General features: G+C 35.7%; 1 protein-coding gene across 15 annotated transcripts in view; it reads right to left on the bottom strand.

The window, feature by feature from the left end:
- FUT8 (fucosyltransferase 8) overlaps positions 1-25,031 on the bottom strand; it is a 306,694-nt gene that overhangs the window by 249,931 nt on the left and 31,732 nt on the right. For all 15 annotated transcript variants that reach the window (XM_053224571.1, XM_027065934.2, XM_053224574.1 and 12 more), the window contains exon 2: positions 8,093-8,190. The gene's annotated coding sequence lies outside the window, so the exon portion shown is untranslated. The remainder of the gene's footprint in view (positions 1-8,092; positions 8,191-25,031) is intronic.

Genomic DNA, 25,031 nt, shown 5'->3' with positions numbered 1-25,031 from the left:
TTCTACCAAACATTTAACGAACAAGTAATACCAATTCTCTACAGCCTGTTCCAGAAAGTATAAGAGGGAGCAGTTCTCAATTCATTCTATGTGGCCAGCATTACCCTAATACTAAACCCAGACAAGAAAAGAAAACTACAAATATCTCTCATGAACACAGATACAAAAAACCCCTCAAAAAACATTAGCAATTCTAATTATGCACCACAAATAGGATTTATTCCAAATATATAAATCAAGTTCAATATTTAAAAATCAATTAATGTATCAATTAATGTAATCAATCACACATCAATACAAGAAAAATCATGTGCTATCAATACATGCAGAAAAAGAATACATAAAATCCAACACCCATTTACAATAAAAACTCACAGCAAAATAGGAATACAAAGGAACTTCCTCAAGCTGATAAAGAAAATCTATAAAAAATATACAGCAAATATCATTCTTAACAGTAAGAAACTAGATACGTTCCCTCTTAAGACTTTTCCCTTTCAGAATTCCTACTTACATTACACTGGACATCCTAGCTAATGCAATAAGACAAGAAAAGGATATCGATGATATACAAATTAGGAAGGAAAAAATCAAACTGTCTTTTGTTCACAGATGATATGATCATCTACATAAAAAAATCCCAAAGAATTGGAAGGGGAAAAAAAAAAACCAAAATCTGGTATTAATAAGCAATTATAGAAAGACTGCAAGATATAAGGGAACTCTGTACTTCTGTTCAATTTTTCTTTAAAGGTAAAACTACTCTAAAAAATAAAATTAAAAGAAAACAAAAAACACAAAACCCTCCACCAAACAAACAGTAATCCATTAATTCTGAATAGGTGTTTGAGGAGAGAAAAAAATGTGTTCAACATGATTTTCCTTCTTCTTTTCTTTTTTTCTTTTTTTTTTTTTTTTTCCTGTGAAGCTGAAGGAATAGCTGGCTGGGGAATGCGGGGTAGGAGATTCCTCCAATTTCTCAAGCCTCTGTGAATCCAACAAAAACAAACACTACATAGAAAGTGAAGACTCCAAACCATAAAATAAATCAAACCCATCCATACTCTACTTTTCAATCTTTGCCAATTCATAATTCTCTGAAATTGGAAAATATTTATTACAAGTGGAAGAAACTTTATCTTGTTGTTAAACATTAGACCAACTTCAAGGTCTAAAATGAGGAGGGGAAAACTACAACCAAAGAGAGTTTGATCCAAACCTGAATCATCAGCCACAATCTCCACCCTATACCCCACTCCTCCAAGAAAAGCCTTCCAGGCTTTTTTTCATTCATCAGAATCACCCAAGATCAAAAAATCTTGACTTTTTCTCACTGATGTGGACAGCGTATTAAAAAAAAAAACATACACTAACAACATTCTACTATTCTTTTCATTCTACTATTCTTTCACATTGATGGAAATGTGAACAGAAAATGATTCAGAAGATATTCTTATTACCGAATTATAGCATCTATTTATATTAGTTTTTACATTATGATCATTTTAACATTTTATTTCAAGTACTTCTACTGTATTATTGCAAATTTTATACTCTAGTATGTCTCCTAAAATTAAAAAAAAAGAAACCACCACTGTTGTAGTAACTGGTGATGGTCTCTGAATCACCCAAATACTCATGCTGAAAACAGGAACTTGGGAAAATTTGTCTGTAATTGAAGAGCAGTTATGTAGGAAAGTCCTTAAGTTCAAGCGTTGAGAGATTCCCAGGGTTTCCTGGAAGATGGGTTTGATATTCTACTGCATGGAATGAATCAAAAATTCATTTTCTTCTACTTCAATCACTTTCATGCAAATCCAAAGATATTGGTTCAACCTACATTTATACTTACCAACAATACATACACACTGTTAATATGTACCTTGAAAAGGACAAGCACAGATACAACCATAGGTAGTTTTACTATTGCCAAAAAAATTTCCTGTTAAGCATCCACAATATGTCTATGAAGTAACTATGTATTTTCAACATTATTCAAAAAAGAATTCGAACAGTACTACAATGACTTACTCAAAACATAAGAAAAATCCAATGGAAGAAGAGACACTTACACCTAGAACTCCATCCAGCACCACGCACCACCTCACTAGACTATTACTATTCTCTAGTAAGAAGTTTTCTCAGATCCCATGACCACAGGAATATTATGATAGAGAAATGTGGGCAATGAAGGGAGAGCTACACTCTCATGCTCACTTCAGAAAAGGTTATTTTATTTTCTGAACTCAGCTGAGAGAGTACAGCAACAACACATTTTTCTAAGTTCAAGTGAATTAACTGACCTGAAGAATGTCTCCCTTCCAAATATACTATTTCAAACTAACAGAAAAACAAAATATGGTTAAGTCAGAGAGATCAGGACTAACTGTATGTTTACCTAGTATCTTCATGAATGATCTTCACCCAGTAATAAATAAAATCTTCTCCCATAAATAAGGCTACATTCACAGGTCAGAATCTATCATATCAGCATTTAAAGCATTCTCTATTTCCTTTTCTCATTTTGTCACTCCAACAAATTGAACACACACTCAACAATTACCAAACTTCAGAATCTGAGAGCTAGAAAGGCCCTTAGAGATCATTTGGTCCATTCCTCTTTTCTTCTAGACCTCCCCATTTACCTATTGAGACACTAATAGCTAGAGAAGACAGTAATTTTCTCAAGCTAGTTCATAGCAGGGTACAAACCAGAACCAAGGCAACTTGATTTCCGTACTGGTATTCTTTCCACTACATCATGCTGTTGTCAAAAACTCTGAAGAGCCTGAGATTTTATTCTAAATGCAAGTTAAGTAATCAGCTTGGACAGTGTCATGGATATTGAGAAACAAAATCATCTAGCCATACACAACTTAGATACTAAGGACTGAAACCACATACTCTTGTGTACTGGGTTGAATAATGTCTCTCCAGAATTCATTCATTGTGATCATAACCTTATTTGGAAATCGGGTCTTTGCAGATATAATCAAGGTAACATGAGGTTATAGTGAATTAAGGTGGGCTCTAATCCAATGACTGGTGTCCTTATAAGAGAGAAATTTTAATACAGATACGGAGGGAAGACTGCCATGTGAAGATGGAGGTAGAAATTAGAGTTATGCTGCTACAAACCAAAAAACACTAAGGACTTCTTGTAAACAACAAAAGTTAGGGATGAAAGGATTTTTTTAAGCCCGTAAGTGTGTGGTAATTTGTGATAGCAGTCCTAGAAAACTAATGTAACTACCTACACATACAACTTCCTGTGTATATTAACAAGACTTTATTAGGCTAATGTCCTCATTAGCATACCTCTACTATTCCAGAAGACTCTTGCATGAACATAACTTGATTGTTCATTACAGAAGCTTCAGGAAAGACCCATCAACTCTTCAACAAGAAACATCAACAATTTTCAAATCCTTGCCTTGCTGTTTCGCCAATTCTAAACTATTATATCATGGTATTCAATCCTAATCAGGCCCCATCATTACCACTGGAAGACTCAAACAAAATTTCAAATTCTCACATTTTAGCCTTGACTTTGCCCCTCTAAGATACCACCAAAGCTCTTGCAAGGTGGTATTCTCCTTCACAGCATAAGCCATAAACTCGGCTTTGTTTTATCAGTAGGTTGTGTTAATGATACCTGGTTAAATCAGCATCAGATAATCCTGGCAGAAGGTATGACACTCTTGGGTCAGAGACAAAGAAGTTTACTACTCAAAACAACAGTAGTGGCCAGAATATAATCTTTTGCACTGGTTCCCCAAGCTCTAATTCTTAAGAGGCAACACAAGGAGAGCCAGTGATGCCTATACACACAGTAGGCTGTATTATAGGAGAAAAAAGCTGAGCTTATCCAATCTAAATCTTTCAAGGAGTAACAAACCCTATCTTTTCCCCCAAAGGGATTATCTTGATTATCCTGAACAGCAAAGAAATCTATCACCTGTCCTTATGGAAACACTATTTCCATCTACGTAGGCTGTTTGCTATACAAATTTCCTTAAAAGACAGCCCCCAACAAAAGCTGTCAATGCTTCTGCTCAGAATATGGACAGAAACACAAAAGACTCCTAAAGAATTGTCTCCAAATAGGTGTCCTCTTTGTCCTAAAAGGCTTGAAATTCTTAGGAAATCAGAATGAACATAGTATAACACAATAAGTATTACATGTTACGGGAGAAAAAAATTAGAGCAAAGTATACTTTCTGTATAACTAAAACCACTTGAACTGAGTCACAATTTCTTAATATGCCTATACATCAAATACCCAAAAGTAAACACCTATGATATTATATTTATTTTAAAATGTTCCATTTCTAAAATAGTATCTCTAACAAGTTTTTTTGCTAATTTTCTAGGTTTGGTAGTGCTCATGAGAAAAAGGAGCACTTTAGTTATACCTGTAAACATGTTAATTAGTGAAATCCTCCAGAGCCGATTTTAGGGTACTTAGATTTTCAACCAAAAAATCTAAGGTCCATATTTATCTGAAATGTTTGTGAAAATAGAGGTCTTATTTAAATTTTATACTTTTAGGGGTGCCTGGGTGGCTCAGTCAGTTAAGCGTCTGACTTCAGCTCAGGTCATGATCTCACAGTTCATGGGTTCAAGCCCCGTGTCGGGCTCTGTATTGACAGCTCAGAGTCTGGAGCCTGCTTTGGATTCTGTGTATCCCTCTCTCCCTGCCCCTCCCAACTAGTGCTCTGTCTCTGTCTCTCAAAAAATAAAATAAAAATGTTAAAAATAAATAAATAAATTTTATGCTTTTAAATTGATCTACATAAAAATGCTTTCACATAGTTATATTTAAACATCAACACTTTTTTTGTATCTGTTTGAAATCTAAGATTGTATCTAATACCATTTCAATAGTGACCTGTTCTAACTTAAAGTCTGAAGTTAAAGTCTGAAAAAGAAATTAAAAACTGAATTTTATAAACAATTTTATTTTTATTTTTTTACATTAATTTAAAACTTGGAGAGTGTTCTGCATCCTGGAGGGTGGGGGAGAAGCTATATTAGAATGTCTTTAGAATTGTCAAAAACTAAAATTTCCAAATAGTATGCGGACATAAATAGTATTTTTAAACTGTAAACAACTTTAAATTGAGCAATTTAACTTTATCCCTACCCTTAGGTCAAGCAACAATCCCAGGATAAAGAAAGGCAGGATGATGAGTAAAATGAGCCACCACACTACATGTCTCCAGCTAGCTGTATGACTAAAAGCTTATCACTTCATCTCTCTAGGTCTCCTTTTTCCCATTTACAAAACACACACACACACACACACACACACACACACACACACACACACACAGGCATTAACCTAAATGTTCCTCAAGGTCCATTTTGTGTAATAATTATGTGAGAAGCTTTTACCCTTCTGATAGGCTCCATTTTCTCATGCTTTAAGGAAATTCACTTTCTACTTTCTTGCCCTGCCAATCTTGTAGAATCCACCACAGATGCAAGGTATTCTAATGAACTCCAAGTAGTCCATGTATGGCTGAGACTAAACCATGCATTCAACAAGTTGTAATACTTGCTATCCTTCCTTCAGAAAATACCAAAATCTAAAACAATCACTGCTGACAAGAAGCTCAATCATCTAGGGGCACGTGAGTGGCTCAGTCAGTTAAGCGCCTGACTTTGGCTCAGGTCATGATGTCACGGTTCATGAGTTCGAGCCCCGCTTCAGGCTCTTTGCTGACAGCTTAGAGCCTACAGCCTGCTTCGAATTCTGCGTCTCCCTTTCTCTGCCCCTCCCCTGCTCACACTCTGTCTCTCTCTCTCAAAAATAAACAAACATTAAAAAAAAAAAAAAAAAAGGAAGCTTAATCATCTAAGCCAAAACAATCTTGAGAAAGAAGACCAAAGGTAGAGGTACTACAATCCCTGATTTGAATCTGTACTACAAAGCTGCAATAATCAAAACAGTATGGTTTGGGCCCAAAATCAGACTCATCAATCAATGGAACAGAATGGAAAGCCCTAAAATAAACAAAAGCTTAAATGGTTAATTAACCTATGACAAAGGAGGCAACAATATATAATCGGGGAAAAGACAGTCTCTTCAATAAATGGTGTTAGGAAAACTGGACAGCTACATCCAAAAGAATGAAACTGAATCACTTTCTTATACTACACACAAAAACAAACTCAAAATGGATTAAAGACCTCAATGTAATACGTGAAACCATAAAACTTAAAAAAAAAAAAACAACAACAGGCAATGATCTCTTGGACACTGGCCTTAGTAATATTTTTCAGGGTATGTCCCCAGGCAAGAGAAACAAAAGCAAAAATAAACAATTAGGATTACATCAAACTAAAAAACTTTGCACAGTAAAGGAAACTATGAACAAAATGAAAAGGAAGCCTACTGAATGAGAGAAGCTACTTGCAAATCCAATAAGGGGCTATATCCAATAAGGGGCTAATATCTAAAACATATAAAGAAGTCATACAACTCAAAACCAAAAAACAAACAATCCAATTAAAAATGGGCAGAAGACCTGAAAGAAGATATACACAAGGTCAACAGAAACATGAACATCACTAGTCATCGGAGAAATGCAAATCAAAACCACAATGAGATATCACCTTACACCAGTCAGAATGGCTAGTATCAAAGGAAACACACACACACACACACACACACACACGCACGCACGCACGCACGCACAAGAAATAACAAGTGTTCACAAGAATACAGAGAAAAGGCAACCCTTGTATACTATTGGTAGGATTGTAAATTGGTGGAGTCACTATGGAAAACAATATGGAGGTTTCTCAAAAAATTAAAAATAGAAATACCATTCAACACAGCAATTCCACTTCTGGGTATTTATCTACAGAAAATAAACATACTAATTCGAAAACATATATGTACCCATATGTTTATTGCAGCATTATTTACAATAGCCAAGATATGGAAGCAACATAAAACTCCACTGACAGATGAATGGATAAAGAAGATGTGATATATATACACATATTACTCAGTCATAAAAAAAAATACTGAAATCTTGCCATTCATGACAACATGGATGGAGAGTACTGAGCTAAGTGAAATAAGTCAGATGGAAAAAGACAAATACCATATGATTTCACTTATATATAGAATCCAAAAAACAAAACACACAAACAAAAGAAGCAGACTCATAAAAACAGAGAACTGGTAGTTGCCAGAGAGGTGGCAGGAAAGGCAAAAGAGATGAAAGGGATTAAGAGGTACAAACTTCCAGTTATAAAATAATTAAGTCACAGGATGGAAAGTATAGCATAGGGAATGCAGTCAATATAATGTGATAAATTTGACTGATATAATCACCAAAAACTGGAAACTCCCCCAAAAGTCCATCAACTGGTAAATGGATAAACTAAATGATATATCACCATATAGCAGAACATAGCTCAGCAAGAAAAAAAGAACAAATTACTAGTATACACAACATGAATGAATCCTAATGCATTATGTTAAGTGAAAGAAACTAGATTTCAAAAGCTACATACTAAATAATTCTAGTTAAATGACATACACGAAAAGGTAGACTATAGGGACAAAAAACAAATCAGTGGTTGCTAGGAGTTGTGGTGAAGGGAGAGGCTGACTACAAAGAGACAACATAAGTGAATTTAAAAGATTATGGTGACGAATATACATTTGTCAAAATTCCAAGATTAAACACTAAAAACAAATAATAACTTTAATGTAGGACTAAAATCTAGACAAGAATCCAACCTTTAAAAGTCAGCTATCAAAAATGTCAAAAAATTCTAAGATGAGTTGTTTATTTCAGCACCAAATATACCACACAACAATGCAAGTACAATGTACCATATTTAGCCATAAACAGGGAGTAAAACATTTTTTTTTATTTTATGTATTACAGATTACACATGGTACTCAGAAAATGTTTATTAACTAATACACAATTCAACAGAGGTTAGACTGACCTGGTCTTTCTACTTCACTGCTATACACATACATGCTTCAAACACATAATTATCCATTTCTCAACATATTAATTTATAATTAGAACAGGGAAGTGCTGTCCACAAATATACTAACCTGAATTCGTTCAGTTAATCAATAAAGGCAATAGAACACTTTATCTTGAATGAAAATACCATCAGGGTCATGGGTACTCTCTTAGCAAAAGCAGCAACCTGGAACAACAAAAACAAATAAACAAATGAAATTGAGCCCTACTCTAAGTTCAGTTAGAATACCCTCAGTTATTATACCATTTAAAAAATTCCTTTTTCTCCCTTATAACATGTTATAACATGTGAAACTTTTGCAAGCAGTGTTTTTCTGCAAGCAGTGTTTTTCAAATCCCAATAAAGAACGGGTTTTTACTTTGCAAATTACAGTCAAACACAGTAACAGTGTCTTAATTTGCTCCATAGTTTATCTTAAAATAAGTCAGCACCTATAAAACTTACTGTGTGAACACAAAACCCTTTAATTTTGTCTACTTTTTAACATATAGGACAATCAGAATTATCTCTCTTTTCAGACTAATGCTCAAAATCTTCTACAACCCTCACACCCCAATTAGCTCTACAACCTAATTTCTGACTATCTTCTACAGAAAATTCCATTCAAGCCAATTTAATTTGCTTGCTTTCCACAGAAAAATGTTGTCATTCTCTGCAACACACCATTCCTTCTTTTTAGAAGAGGGACTTTTTCTCCCTTATCCTCTTGGTGAATCAATGCATATCCTTCAATTTTCTCAAAATCCAGCCCCTCCATTTCTCCCTGAGAGCTGATAAAATCACTCTGTACTCCATTAATCCTTGCCAGAATACGCTGCTGCCTTATACAGGCGCCATCTCATGTGATCTTCTGATAAGGGACCCTATCTCTTATTTCTTTTGCCTCCCAATTATATACTACCATGTTTGACACATAGAAAGTAATCATATGATTGACAAGTGAATGGTCTTAATAAAGATTCACACATCAAATGTTTACTAAGTACATATGTACAAGTCATTAAGTACAAAAAGCCAAGAATAAGATAGCAACACAATACATTCTTCGGAAATATGTCTTTCTGCCAGGTACTTTACTATTGATACATGAGATTTAGGACTGACATTATTATGAATTGTGAGAAGCAGTCTTTCTCCAACGACACCAAAGCCTACTGAAACCAATTTTTTGTGATTACAGATAATATTGAACCAACTTCAACTCCTCCAGCATAAGGTAATCCAACTGTTTTCATTTTAAATTCCATAAGTCAAAAACCTATTCTGAGGCAGGCCAGCTTATTAAGAACATTCAGTAAATTAAACTAAAAATAATAAGCACATTTGTATAGTGCTTTACTATTTACATTATCTCAACTGCTAGATCTGGTTGAAAAAGACAAACTACTGCTAAGTTAACTACTCCAAGGGCCCATAAACAAACAATTCCTAAATGGCCATTAACTAGAAAAATCAGCTAAGGGCTCATCATCATTTCTTCCTAAACTTCACCCAAAAGGCTTTACCAACCTCCCACAATAATCCAGTAGTTTAGGATTTATGCTTCTAGCCATTATGGTGTAACTGGTACCAGATTTACGCTCAGACAGTAAGCAACTACAAAACTAGAGAAAACATATGATGAAACAGTTTACAGACACTGGACAATAGTATAGCTATGCATTCCCTGAGTGAAGGAAACAAACTAGATAAGCCCTATAAACACCTTGACTTTTTGCCAAGAGACATGTCTAGATACCACTGTAGGCAGGGAGATTCAAAGCATAACACAGCAATCTCCTTAACTTTAAAAGACAAAGATCTAAGTTCAGTAAGTTATAGGTAGCAGGAATTACTGGAATAATATACCACAGAGGAGACATTATGCAAAAAAAAGCCTCATCTATGTAGGGGTCCACTTGAGTCTGACTTAATACTCATCTACACACAGAGTAAAATCCATGAGGCCAGGCAAAAAGCAACAGCTGAGGAACTAAAAAAAATGAACAAGCAGAGCTGAGGACATTGGAGGTTCCATCCAACCAGAGTAGAGAGAGACCTTGTATACTCTGGGCAATAAGGAGAGACCTCAGCATGGCTAAATCAGTCCTAGAATAAAGACTAGGGGCACCTCAGTCAGTTAAGTATCCCACTCTTTTTCATCTCATGATCTCAGGTCATGATCTCAGGTTTCATGGGGTCGAGCCCCGTGTTGGGCTCTGCACAACAGTGTGGAGCAAGCTTGGGATTCTCTCTCTCTCTCTGACCCTCACCACCCCCCACTCTCAAAATAAAGTAAAAATAAACATTAAAAAAAAAAAAGACAACTCTCTAATGAACCCAAAAGAGCTTAAAAACAAACCTTGAAGGAAAAACCCAACCCTCAATTTAACATCTGTAACCAGATGATTAGCCAAATAGAAAACCTCTGATTTACAAGGCATCAGGTAAAGTATTCAGAAAGGTTCTGCCTCAGTAGTAGGGCAATTAGATTAAGTGATCCCACTCAACAAAGATTAAAAGCAATACCTTAAAGGATCAAACACCTTCCAAGTAATTTCAATATATTCCAGAAAAAGTTTGAAGACTATTTATAGGAATACAAAAATATCCAGCACCCAACAAGGTAAAATTTGCAATGTCTCCTTTTACATGCCTGACAAGCATCAACTGATTTCCAAGCAAGTTTTTAAAAAATAGAGCCATAATGAGTAAAAATATCAATCAAAACCAGCCTAGATATGACACAGTTGATAAGATTAGGAAACTAGGACATTAAAAGTTGTTATAAATGTATTCCATATGTTCTAGAAACCAGAAAAAAAGTTGACTACATTTTAAGTAAAGACAAAAAAAAAAAAAAAAAAAAAAAAAAGACCCAAATCAAACATCTAAAAATGACAACCAGAATGTTAGAGATGCTCTACCTGACACTCAGCGAATAATGAGACTTTCTTCTCTGATGGATCCAGACTCTATTCCTGGTGTTGTATGTGAGCTGTAAGTATTGTATTGTGCCCTCAAATCCTTTTGAGTGGTTCTTCCTAGACTTAAGCAGTTCCCTCAAAGGTATGCGCTGATTAGTACTCAACTGAATTCTTGAAAGGAACCTCTAGAGATCTGCCCAATTCTCTTGCAGCTCTCTCTTCTCTGACATTCTGCTCTGTGAACTCTAGGTGCCTTGGCTCCCCACAGCTTCCCAGCTCCATCTCTTCAACTCAGTAAGATTTCTTGGCTCCTCTGGGTTCTACTGACCTGCTCCATGCCTAGAAACTCTCTCCAGGCTAGAGCAATCTTAAGTCTCACCTAGTTTGTTTCCTGTCTCTCAGGGATCAGTCTTTTGTTGCCTGATGGCAAATGTCTTAGAAACTGTTGTTTCATATTTTTTTATCCAGTTAGTTCTTTCAGGCGGAAGGATACCAATTCCTGCTGGTCCATCTTGGCTGGAAGCACTATATTAACCATTTTAAAGGGAAACTATGAGTTAAATTAACTTTGTGATAGCACTGAACACTGAAATTTTCCAAAATTAGATGTATCCAATTGACACCACTCATACATTAATAAGTTATCTGAAAGCATGTAATAAATGCATAATATGTGGTAAAAAAAAAAAAAAAAAAAAAAAACAAAACATTAGTAACCATGAAGGTGAAATACCAGCTGTTTGCAAAGAATAAACAACACCCAGTAAGAAAAACAGTGAGGGGTGCCTGGGTGGCTCAGTCGGCTGAGCGCCCGGCTTCAGCTCAGGTCATGATCCCACGGTTTGTGAGTTCAAGCCCCGCGTTGGGCTCTGTGCTGACAGCTCGGAGCCTGGAGCCTGTTTCGGATTCTGTGTCTCTCTCTCTCTGCTCCTCCCCTGCTCATGCTCTGTCTCTCAAAATAAATAAATAAACATTAAAAAAAAATTTAAAAAAAAAGAAAAACAGTGAAAAGCTATTTGTTGGATATGTCTTTAATAGCCAATGCAACTAATCTAGAGAGTAAGGTCTTCTACCTGAAAATGAAGGAAGATTACTGCTCATATGCTGCTGAAGGTACATGCGGTCAAGATTTTAAAAAAAAAGGTAATTCCCAAGGAGCTTACAGAGAGACTTTTAATATGAGCAAGAAAGAGATGCAACCCACACACCCAATCTGCCTGGGGCTGGCTCTTAACTTTTCTGTATTTTACTATGAGATCCTTAATAATCCAAGCTTGCCTCCACACTGGCTATAATGGCTTTTGATGAGGCCACTTCAGAACTTGATATACTGAATGAAGCCTCATCCAAAGACAGTACCCTCACCATGAAATTGCTTAGAGACAACCTAACATTATGGACATCAGACACTGCAGGAGAAGAATGTGGTGCTGCAGAAGAAGCAGAAAACTAAATGCATATAGAGGATTATCCTTCTTCCTCTCAAGAAACCTTATTCCATTTGAATTTCCTATAGTAAAGAAACCCATTCACATGTATGGAATCAAATGCTTATAGTCTTCACACTGCAGCTTTGGGAAAACTCCATCCCTTGATTTGTGTTTGCCTCGGCCTTTCTGGTGTGCAGTTACTGATGTAGAAAAGTATTGATAGCTTCAATTCATATAAACATAAGTAACTTCCAAACACTTACATACAAGACTAAAAATGTATCTGGTATTCAAGTAATCTGAACCAGTTCTGCAAGTAACTGTGTTTTGTATTACTGTGAAGATATGACAATGTAGTTAATTATAATTTAAAGAGTCTTCTACATAACTTAATTTCCATTAAGTTATATTCCCTCTCTTACTCTTTTCGAGAGTTTCACCCTTTGAGTAAGCAACTTTTCTGTGTTCTTAATGTACTCCTTTTTGGTAGGAATCCAGAAGTATGAGATTAAATGAAAAACCATTTGACATTTCTGGGCTGGCTGTCACAAACTGAAATGCCTCCTGTATCCTGTATATGAATTGAGGTCTTATATGTCTATGACAACAGGAGTTTCCTTATTCACTCTCCATTTGCTATTTATGTTGACAACCTCCCTTCCCAATGAAATTTACTTACACCTCCTACCTTTATAGTTCTGGTATTCACTTCAGTATGTAACATAAGTAGCATGTTGCCACTAAGATGCAAGCATTGCTTTTGGCAAGTTAAAGTGCGTGTTACTTCTTAATACACTAGAAAGGGCAAATAAAGTACACAAGTCCACACCTAAAACTCTGGTACTTTTCCATGCAGATTTGTCCACATGTGAGAGGGTATCCAGTTTGTCTAGTGATTGTTATTTAGAGAATTGGACCACTACTGTGTGGTCATTGACTATGGTCCCAAAATAGCCTTGTGAAAACATTATGCCTAACTTAGCAGCACAGTAACATACAATAAAATAACATTTTTTAAAACAGGGGAGCCTGGGTGGCTCAGTCACTTAAGCATCCAACTCTTGACTTCAGCTCAGGTCATGATCTCATGGTTCGTGAGTTTGAACCCTGCATCAGGCTCTGCTCTGAAGGCATGGAGCCTGCTTGGGACTGTCTCTTTCTCTCTCTCTCTGACCCTCCCTGGCTCATGCGCTCTCTCTCTCTCTCTCTCTCCTCAAAAAATAAACTAAAATAAATGTTTTAACAAACAAGAGATTCCTTTATAGTTATTATCCTTTCAACTAGTCTGAAATCAGAAGGCAAAATACTAAAATTTCCATCAGTTGTAATAACATCCTTCCTTTTAAATTCCCATGGTAGTTTGAATTTCCAAATATTTTTCAATATGCCTTACACTGAATTTGGCTGTTTCCCCACCCCAATCTCCACAAGATGGTGTACACCATGAAAGCCAAGACCATGTGTAGTCATTTTCATATCTTTTGGTTTCTAACACAGTGCCTTGACACACTGTGTTATACATTGACATTAGTATTTAACATTTTCTGCTCACCAATATCCCTTCTACCCAACTCAAGGATATTGCAAGGATCAAACAATAATATTTGTCAGAGTGCTTTGCAAAATAAAAATGTTTTGCAGAGATGTCAGATAAATTTTATTTCATTATCTATGATTATTCCAAATCTTAGCTGGCAAGTAGCAGAATGCTCCAGGGAATGAAAAGGGAAGTGATCCTCATGATTAGCATGAGTTTGATGGTGGCTCTGCAACCTCCTTTATTCTGTCCCCTTTACTACAGGTTGGAAAGTCCACTTAGTCATGATATAAGTCATCACCCAACACCATCCCAGCCCCTACATCATCTGGCATTTTTATGGTTTCCAGCACCAGATCCAGTTCTAGCTCCCAATCTACAGTTCATAATGATTGGCCTTTTTGCTACAATCTTCTACCAGGCCCTTCCCTTACTGGGAACAAACCCAGTACAGAAAAAACCAACAAGGCAGAGGCTTATGACCTAACATTATCTCTGAGATGTTGAATAAAAAATCACTTATGGCTCTATGCCTTTTTCAAATATTTTTTAATGTTTAGTTATTATTTTGAGAGAGAGAGAAAGAATGAGCAGGGGAGGGGAAGAGAGAGAGAGGGAAACACAGAATCTAAAGCAGGCTCCAGGCTCTGAGCTGTCAGCACAGAGCCCGATGCAGGGCTCAAACTCACCCACCAAGAGATCATGACCTGAGCTGAAGTCGGATGCCCAACCGACTGAGCCACCCAAGCACCCCATCTGTGCCTTTTTAAAAAATACAAGTATAAATAGGTAACAATGCCTTAGCTGCACTTCAAGTAGGATATGAGGAACCCAGGATCTTGTGACTTTCAAGATTATCGTAACTCTCAAGAACACATTCTGGCATTGAGGTAAGAATCCTAAAACAGAAATGAAAGAGTCTTCAAATGTCATCCCAGCTCTAAATATCAATTTACTACATGATTCTAGATCTAACATATCACTGCCCTAGATTTCTAGTTATTCTTATACAAATGAAAGAACTAGAATAAACTGTAAATGTCTCTTGCAACTCTAAAATTCTGGGAGTAAAAGCCCTATACCTTCTAGGAACCATCAAAATTCTTATTTAAATACCCATTAATCTTTATACCTTGCTACTAGACATGACTTCTTCCCCAACAATTCTAAATAATTCATTTAGACAAGATATGATTCAAGTAACCAGTTCTAAAAGCAATTGTTTCCTTTAATCTTTCGCTAAAAAATTTCTTTCCAGTCCAAAAATTTCTTTTTGTTTCATTGTTCTAAATCAGAGATGTTTTCCTCTAACTTTACCATCAAATACACAGTGATTATACCTCCCTAATTTTCTGAAAACTGAAAACTACAGCTTATATTCACGAAGTTCAGCAATAAATTCACATAAAATTTACTTTCCAAAACCAATCCGGGATACCTTCAATTCTACTACATTGAAAACAATTTTTTTAATTTTAAAACAGTTTTATATTACAGCTAAGTTGCAGCATACAAAGAGTTTCCATATACCACACACCCAGATTCCCCTATTGTTAACATTTTATATTACTACAGACCACTTGTCACAATTAATGAAAAAATGTTATTATTAGTAATGAAACTCCATACTTTATCCAGATAAATATAGTAAATATCAAAAAATTTTCAAAGCAAACTTTTTTAAAGATTTTGTTATTTTAAAATCTTTATTTTATTTATTTTTTTAAATGTTTATTTATTTATTTTGAGAGAGAGAGTGCACACACACAAGCAGGGGAGGGGAAGACAGAGGGAGAGAAAGCATCTCAAATAGACTCTGTGCTGTCAGTGCAGAGCCCGACACAGGGCTCAATCCCAGGAACTGCAAGTTCATGACCAGAGCTGAAATCAAGAGTTGGACACTGAACCAACTGAACCACCCAGGTGCCCCTCAAAGCAAATTCTTAAAAAGAGCAATGAAAATGTAATTCAACATAATGAATGCCACACAGTAAACAGAATACACATGGTAAACAAAATAAAATAAATATTTGTCAGGAGCTAAAATCTAGCATATCGTTGTCAATAATAAATGCAAAGAGCTTAACTCCTCCACTAAAAGAAAAAAGATTATTTTAGATTGGCTCATGACGTAAAACTCAATTGTATACTTACATTACAAGCAACACCTAAAACAAAGTAATGAAGAAACATTAAAAGGAAATATATGAGCAAAAGTAAAATGGGCAAATACAATCAAAATGAAAGCAGAGGTTATGATCTTAATAACTGACAAAAAAACAACTAGGCCCAAAAGACACCTAGCAAGACAAAGTACAACTTTTTTTATTCTAAAAGACAAATAAACTGGGGAGCCTGGGTGGCTGAGTCGGTTAAGTGTCCAACTTCGGCTCAGGTCATGATATCGCAGTTCGTGGGTTTCAGCCCTGTGTCAGGCTCTGTGCTGACAGCTCAGAGCCTAGAGCCTGCTTTGGATTCTGTGTCTCCCTCTCTTTCTGCCCCTCCCCCACTCACAGTCTGTCTCTCAAAAATAAAAACATTTAAAAAAATAAATAAATAAATTTTAAGAGACAAATTAACAATGAGGAAGATAAATCAATTATGAATACTTTTGCACCAAAGAGCCCCATCACAAGCTTTATAAAAAAAAAAAAAAAATCTACAGTAGCTGTATGAAAAAATTAATACAAACAGAATAATAGTAGGTGAAGCCACAGAAGACCAAAGCAATATAATCAGTAAGGTAAATGACTACGCCATATTGAACTCACTATATTGTTTTCTCTATCACAGTACAAAGTTCAATCTCTTTTCAAGTGGATATGGACTATTCACAAAAACTGATCATATATAAGGTCATACAGAAAATCTCAGTAAGTTCAACAATAATAGAAATAACACAAATTATGCTTTCTGATCACAGCACAATAAAACTACATATGACAAATAACAACAAAAAGCCCTTACTCCTGCAGATTAAAAAATGTTATCTTAAACATCTTTTGAAGGAAATAGAAAAAACTGTAAGTATATGAAAAAATAAGATAAATTTCAAATGGATCAGAGATGGAAATATAAAAATTAAAACCATGAAAGTCCTGCAAGAAAACATGGATGATTTCAAGTATAACCTGGGAATGAGGAAAGTCAGTCTAGCAGTGATTCAAAATCCAAAGGTAAAAGATAGCATTTTTAATTAATAAAGTCAACAATAAAAACCCTTTTTCAAAGTATACATGGCCAAAAGACCCTCAAAACTATAAGTAAAGGCAGAAAACAAACTGTGAGAAAAATGTGGCTGCTAAGCATTACTGCATACTTGACTTGCAGCCAGTCCAAATTCAGATGTGCTGTTGAGTATGAAATACACACAAGATTTTGAAGACTTGGTACAAAAAAGAATTCAACTATCTCATTAATAATTTTTATACTGATTACATGCCAATGATAATACTCATTTTGAGTGTTGAAATGACAGGATTTTAAATATAAGTGGTAATATTTGGATATTTATAATTAATTATTATAATTAAAATTATATTTTTATTTCTTATTGTGAAATTTAAATTTTCTAGTAGCCATATGTGGCTCACATTACATTTCTATCAGATAGCACTAATTTATATTCTGATCCAATAATCCTCCAACTCTGCAGCCATTCTAAAGATACGCTTTCACAAATACAATATAACATATGGAGAAGGTTATTCCAACGAGACATCATTTGCAATGGAAAAGATTAGAAATATGCCAACAAGGTCTGGATGCATAAACTACAATATACTAGCATACTAGAATACTATATATAGCTGTAAAAAAGAATGAAGAGGACCTCTATGCATATATGCTCTCCAGTATATATACTGTTATGTAAATACAAGTAACGTACAGAACAAATACAAAGTATGCCAGCTTTTAAGAAAAAAAATATAGATTATATATATATTTTTTAAAACAAAATACTGGAAATACCAAAATTAATAAAAAATTACTTGTAAAAGACAAGGAAGAGAATGGGACCAAAAGGAGGAGATATGGGTAGAAGAATGTTTATCTAAGCTTATATTATTAATTAGTTTTGATTTTTGAACTAAATACATGTTTTACATAGTTAAGAATAAAATTAAATCAAAAGGCAGGGAGTAGGGAGCATGGTACCTGGGTGGCTCAGTTGGTTAAGCGTCCACTCTTGATTTCAGTGCAGGTCATGATCTCACAGTTCGTGGGATCAAGTCCCGTGTTGGGCTCCATGCTGACAGTCTGCTTGGGGTCCTCTCTCCCTGCCTCTCCCTTGCTCATGCTCTCTCTCTCTCTCTCTCTCTCTCTCTCTCAAAATAAATGTAAATAAACTTTAAAAACATTAAATCAAAAGGAAAAACAAAAGCCCCAAACAGATGACCTTAAATACATATGGAGTTGGTAAAATAACTACACACAAAAAAGATTTAAAATGACTCTGAAAGACAGCACTCTAGCTACAGATATATAGCTAATATAGGTATATTAGCAGAATATATTCTAAAGAGAAGAACTACTAAAGAAATCTTGAAATTCAGTTTTATGATTTTATGATAATTATAATTCTGGTGTGATTTGTGAACAATTTTTTTGCAACATGTACAATAAACCAAATAGATAAATATGTTTTTAGGAACTAAGATATTTAGTATGGTGGGGAAAACATAAAATGAAAAAAATTAATACAAAATAGACTCTATTGTTAAGTTTGAATTGATGTATGAATTTAATTTTTTAAAAATATATCTATTTCGGGGAGCCTGGGTGACTCAATCAGTTAAGCATCCAACTTCAGCTCAGGTCACAATCTCACAGTTCGTGAGTTCGAGCCCCACATCGGGTTCTGTGCTGACAGCTCAGAGCCTGGAGCCTGCTTCAGATTCTGTCTCCCTCTCTCTCTGCCCCTCCCTCACTCATGCTCTGTCTCCCTCCCTCTCTCTCTCTCTCTCTCTCTCTCTCTCTCTCTCTCAAAAATAAACATTAAAAAAATTTTTTTAATACATCTATTTCTTAGTTTTGTCCAGTAAGATATCTTAGAAGCAATGACATAATGACCCTGAAAAATTAACCTCTAGCACCCAAATCATGGTATCTAAATTTTAAATACATACGTACATACATGAATCTATCTATCTACTTATCTTGTTCTCATATCTGAAGCAGGGAATATATAAAGTAAGCCTGAGACATCATTTTATGTCTAACATAAAGAGTTCAAAGTCCAACAAGGGCCCAACAACAGAATACACATACACACACACACACACACACACACACACACACACACACACACAGAGCTTGGGGCACCTGGGTGGCTCAGTCAGTTAAGTGTCCGACTTCAGCTCAGGTCATGATCTCACGGTTCATGAGTTCAAGCCCCGCGTCGGGCTCTGTGCTGACAGCTCAGAGCCTGGAGCCTGCTTTGGATTCTGTGTCTCCCTCTGTCTCTGCCCCTTCCCTGCTCACACTCTCTCTCCGTCTCTCAAAAAGAAATAAATGTTAAAAAAAAAAAAAAAGTAAGCTTGAAGGGGCTCCCACTGGCCAAATCTGAACATCAAATCAAAAGCTATAAATAATTATAAAACATTAAATAAATAAAAATCAATGAGACTATACATCAAAACCAAATGGAAATGGAGGGAAGTTCCACGTCCAATAGACTAGAATAAGCTTGTCCAGACCAATCCTCCTGCAGATTACAATTACAAAACTTGAAAAAATACGAATGACAATAACATCTGAAGGCATAGGAACATGAACAGAAGCAGATTCTGGAGGGCAGTGTATTGTTGGGGAAAAAATGGCATTCTTGCCCAAAAAATGGCAGCAGTAAATATATTGTACACAGCCTGAGGGCAGGCCACAGTCAGTGGCCACACAAAGAAAATAAAATTCCCAAAGAGACTCACAATTTTTTTTTATGTTTATTCACATTTGAGAGACAAAGAGAGACAGAATGTGAGCAGGGGAGGGGCAGAGAGAGAGGGAGACACAGAAACTGAAGCAGGCTCCAGGCTCTCAGCTGTCAGCACAGAGCCCAACGCGGGACCCAAACTCACAGTGAGATCACTACCTGAGCTCGAAGTTGGATGCTCAACCAACTGAGCCACCCAGGCACCCCGAGGCTCCCCAATTTTTAATTGCAGTGTTATCTTCTAGAATACTAGATGAAGCTTCCAAAGCAACTGCCAACACTGGAAAGTGAAGGGGAAATTCCAGAAAAGTCAGAAAGTTAAGTCATAAAACCTACTTATAACTCTGCCCAAATCTTTGGAGGACCAACTGACTGACCAATGAACTGCATATATGCAGGACAGATACCAGCCAATGATTGAAAAAAAAAAAAACAACTGACAATTCAACTGCCTCCTAAGATACAGTTTGCAGTATGAGTACAACCAAATTAACTGCCTGCTAACACAAAGACATCAGCCCTTTTATGGAGGAATGTAACGGAATCTATAACATTTCATAACAAGATGAAAACTCAAAATTAATTTGACAAAGGTCAAAAAAAATGAGACCAAACAACAAACCAAAAAATAAATACCAACCTTGTAGAATCGGATGTTGGTACCAATCAACAAAGATTTTTTTTTTTTAATGTTTTCTTTATTGTTTTTTTTTTAATTTTTTAACGTTTATTTTTTATTTTTGAGACAGAGAGAGACAGAGCATGAACGGGGGAGGCACAGAGAGAGAGGGAGACACAGAATCGGAAGCAGGCTCTAGGCTCTGGGCCATCATCAGCCCAGAGCCCGACGCGCGGCTCGAACTCACGGACCATGAGATCGTGACCTGAGCCGAAGTCGGACGCTCAACCGACTGAGCCACCCAGGCGCCCCTTTTTTTTTTTTAATTTTTTAACGTTTATTTTTTATTTTTGAGACAGAGAGAGACAGAGCATGAACGGGGGAGGTTTAGAGAGAGAGGGAGACACAGAATCGGAAGCAGAATGTTTTCTTTATTGTTGAGAAACAGAGCACAAGCAGGGGAGGGACAGACAGAGAGACAGAGGATCTGAAGCAGGCTCTGCACTGATAGCAGCAAGCCCAATGTGGGGCTCAAACTCGTGAACCACGAGATCATGACCTGAGCCGAAGTAGGATGCTCAACTGACTGAACCATCCAGGCGCCCCAATAAACAAAGATTTTAAAAGAACTATTATAAATATGTTCAATGAAGAAAGAAAAATATGCTCACAAAGAAACAGAAACCATAAAAAAAATAGAAATTCTGTAAAAGAGTATCTACAACAAGGAGAACATACTGGAGATGATATAGCAAAGAGTCAGTGAACCTAAAGTTAGATCAATAGTAACTTAACTTTCCCAGAACTTACTTGTCGTATAACTGAAAGTATGTACCCTTTGACCAACATCTCATTTCTGCCACCCCCTAGCCCGATAACCACCATTCCACTCTGTTTCTAGTTCAGCTTTTTCAGATTCCACATATGCAATTCAAGTACCTATAATGTCTGATATGCAGTATTTGTCTTTCTCTGACTTATTTCACTTAGCATATAATGCTCTCAATGTCATCCATGTGTCACAAATGATAGGATTTCCTTCTTTCTCATGGTTGAATAACATTCTAAAGGGTGTGTGTGGACACATTACACACACACACACACACACAGTATATACATACCACATCCCTTTTATCCATTCATATGATAACAGGTTGTTTCCATATCTTGACTACTGTAAATAATGCTGCAATGAACACGAGAGTGCAGGTATCTCTTCAAAATCCTGTTTTCACTTCCTCTGGATATACACCCAGAAGTAGAATTGCTGCATCATATGGTAGCTCTATTTTTAATTTTATACAGTTTTCCATGATGGGTGTACTAATTTACATTCCCACCAACAGTTCACAAAGGTTCCTTTTTCTTTTTTCCTTTTTTTTTTTAAGTTTATTTATTTTGAGAGAGAAAGCACACAAGACAGGAAGGGACAAAGAGAGAGGAAGAGAGAGAATCCCAAGCAGGCTCTGCATTGTCAGCACAGAGCCCATGCAGGGCTAGATCTCACAAACTGTGAGATCATGACCTGAGCCAAAATAAGAGCCAGACGCTTAGCAGACTGAGCCACCCAGGCACCCCAGGCTCCTTTTCTCCATAGCCCTACTAACACTTGTTGTATCTTGTCTTTTTGATAATAGCCATTCTAATAGATAGGAGTTATATCTCATTGTGATTTTGATTTGCATTTCCCTAGTAATTATAATGTCAAGCATCTTTTCATATAACTAGGCCATTTGTATGTCTTCTATGAAAAAATGTCTATTAAGTTCTTTTGCCCATTTTGTAACTATATTAAAAAATCCCTTTTGCCACTGAGTAGTTTAAGTTCTTTATGTATTTTGGATATTAAACCCTTATCAGATATATGACTTGGAAATACTTTTTCCCATTCCATGGTTGAGGTTAGTTCCTTCTTCTACTCTCCATTTGCTAACAGTTTTTATCATGAAAAGATGTTATATTTTGTCAAATACTTTTTACACATCTATTGAGATAATATGATCTTTATCTTCTATTCTATTAACTTAATGTATCACATTTATTGATTTGTAGATCTTGAATCATCTTTGCATCCCAGGGATAAATCCCACTTGATCATAGTGTATGATCCTTTTAATATACTGCTGAATTTGGTTTGGCAATATTGTATTGAGGATTTTTATATCTATGTTCATCAGGAATACTGGCCTGTAGTTTTCTTTACTTATAGTGTCTTTGTCTGGCTTTGGTATCAAGGCAATGCTAGCCTCACAAAAGGAGTTTAGGAGTGTTTCCTCCTCATTTTTTTGTAAGAGTTTGAGAAAGATTGATATCAATTCTTCTTTAAACATTTGGTAGAATTCACCAGAAAAGCCATCTGGGACTGGAATTTTATTTGTTGAGAAGTTTTTGATTACTAATTAAGTCTCCTTACTAGTAATTGGTCTGTTCAGAATTTCTATTTTCATGATTCAGTCTTGGTAAATTGTATGTTTAGGAGAATTTATCCATTTCTCTAAATTGACCAATTTGTTGGTCTATCATTGTTCATAACAATCTTAGGATCCTTTGCATTTCCATGGTATCAGTTATAACATCTCCTTTCATTTCTGATTTTGAGTCCTCTCTCTTTTTTTCTTGGTGAGTCTAGCTAAGGGTTTATCTATTTTATCTTTTAAAAAAATAGTTCTTAGTTTCATTGATCTTTTCTATTTTCTTTCTAGACTCTATTTCATTTATTTCCACTCTGATGTTTAGTATTTCTTTTTTTCTACTAATTTTGGGTTTAGTTTACCCTTCTTTTTCTAGTTCACTAAGGTATAAAGTTAGGTTGTTCATATGAGTTTGTTCTTTTTTTTAAGTTTATTTATTTTGAGAGAGCGAGAGTGTGCGCACAAGCAGGGGAGGGGCAGAGAGAGGAAGAAAGAGAATCCCAAGCAGGCTCCTCACACTGTCAGCGCAGAGCCTAATTCAGGGCTCAAACCCACGAACCATGACATCATGACCTAAGCTGAAATCAATTGTTGGATGCTCAACCACCTGAGCCACCCAGGTACCCCCTTTCTTTTTTCTTAATGAGGGTGTTTACATTACTATGAACTGCCCTCTTTAAAACTGTTTTTGCTGTATCTCTTAAGTTTTCGTATGTTATTTTTCCATTTTCATTTGTTTCAAGGTAGCTTTTTATGTGACTTGTTGTTTAGTAGTTATGTTGTTTCATCTCCACATATCTGAACTTTCTAGTTTTCTTTCTGTAATGGAGTTCTAGTTTCACACCATTGTGGGTATGAGAAGATGCTTCATATAGTAGAGCTATTTTGTATGACACAGTAATAGTAGACAAGTGACATTACATATTTGTCAAAGTCCATAAAATATACAACACAAAGAATGAACTCTAATGTAAACTATGGACTTTAGTTAATAATAATGCATTGATATTTGTTCATCAATTATAACAACTGTGGGGTATAATGTGAGAACTATGTACTTTGTGATAAATTTTTCTGCAAACCTAAAAGATCTCTAAAAAAATTAAATATTTGTTTAAAAGATGCCATAAGCAAAATCAAAAGACAAGTGAAAAATTGAGAGAAACTCTAAACAACATATCTTACAGACAAAAATCTATTATCCCTAGTATAGACAGAATTCTTAAAAGCTGAGAGAAAATGAAACCAAAAACTTGATAGAAAAACTGGCAATAGATAATTCACAAATAATAAAATACATAAAAACTGCCCTTAAACATATGAAAAATGTTCAACCTCACTTGTTATGTTGACCTACCACTTTTTAACCTATCCTCCCAAATTTTAAAATATTCTGCTGCCAAAACTACAGGAAAACAGATACTCTCATAAATTGCAGTAATAATGTAAATAGGTACAATGCTAATGGAGGAGAATTTAGCAATATCTAACAAAACTCACAGAGCATTTACCTTCTGGCTTAGCAATTTCACTTCTAGAAATTTACCCTAAAAAAAACCCCAATACTACACAAACATATATGCACAAGGTTATTCACTGCAGAATTGCTTTTAATTGCAAATTAATGGAAAAACCCTAAATGCAAAATATCCTAAATTGGAGCAGGGTTGAATAAACATCCATATAATCAAGTACTATGCAACTATAGAAAGATGATGAAGATAGCGACTTCCTGAATATATTAAGAGAAAAAAATAAAAGGGCCCAAATATTTATTGTATGCAAATATTTTAGTAAGAAAGAGAATTAAGAAAATATCCATGGATCAGAATAAAATAAAGATTTAAACAAGAAAATTGTAAGACCAGGGGCGCCTGGGTGGCTTAGTCAGTTAAGGCCTCTGACTCTGGCTCAGGTCATAATCTCACAGTTTGTGAGTTTGAGCCCCACACTGGGTTCCATCGTGCTGATGGTGCAGAGCCTGTTTGGGATTCTCTCACTCTCTCACTCTCTCTCTGCCCCTTCCATGTAATCTCTTGCTCTGTCTCTAAAAAAAGAAAAAGGAAGGAAGGAAGGGAGGGAGGGAGGGAAGGAAGGGAGGAGGGAAGAAAGGAGGAAGGGAGGAAGAAAGAAAGAAGGAAAGAAAATTATAAGACTGGTTACTAACAAAG

Source organism: Acinonyx jubatus, chromosome B3, assembly GCF_027475565.1.
Source record: "Acinonyx jubatus isolate Ajub_Pintada_27869175 chromosome B3, VMU_Ajub_asm_v1.0, whole genome shotgun sequence".
NCBI lineage: Eukaryota > Metazoa > Chordata > Mammalia > Carnivora > Felidae > Acinonyx > Acinonyx jubatus.
Note: the sequence above shows the minus strand (reverse complement) of the source record. Positions and strands in the feature narration are given on the sequence as shown.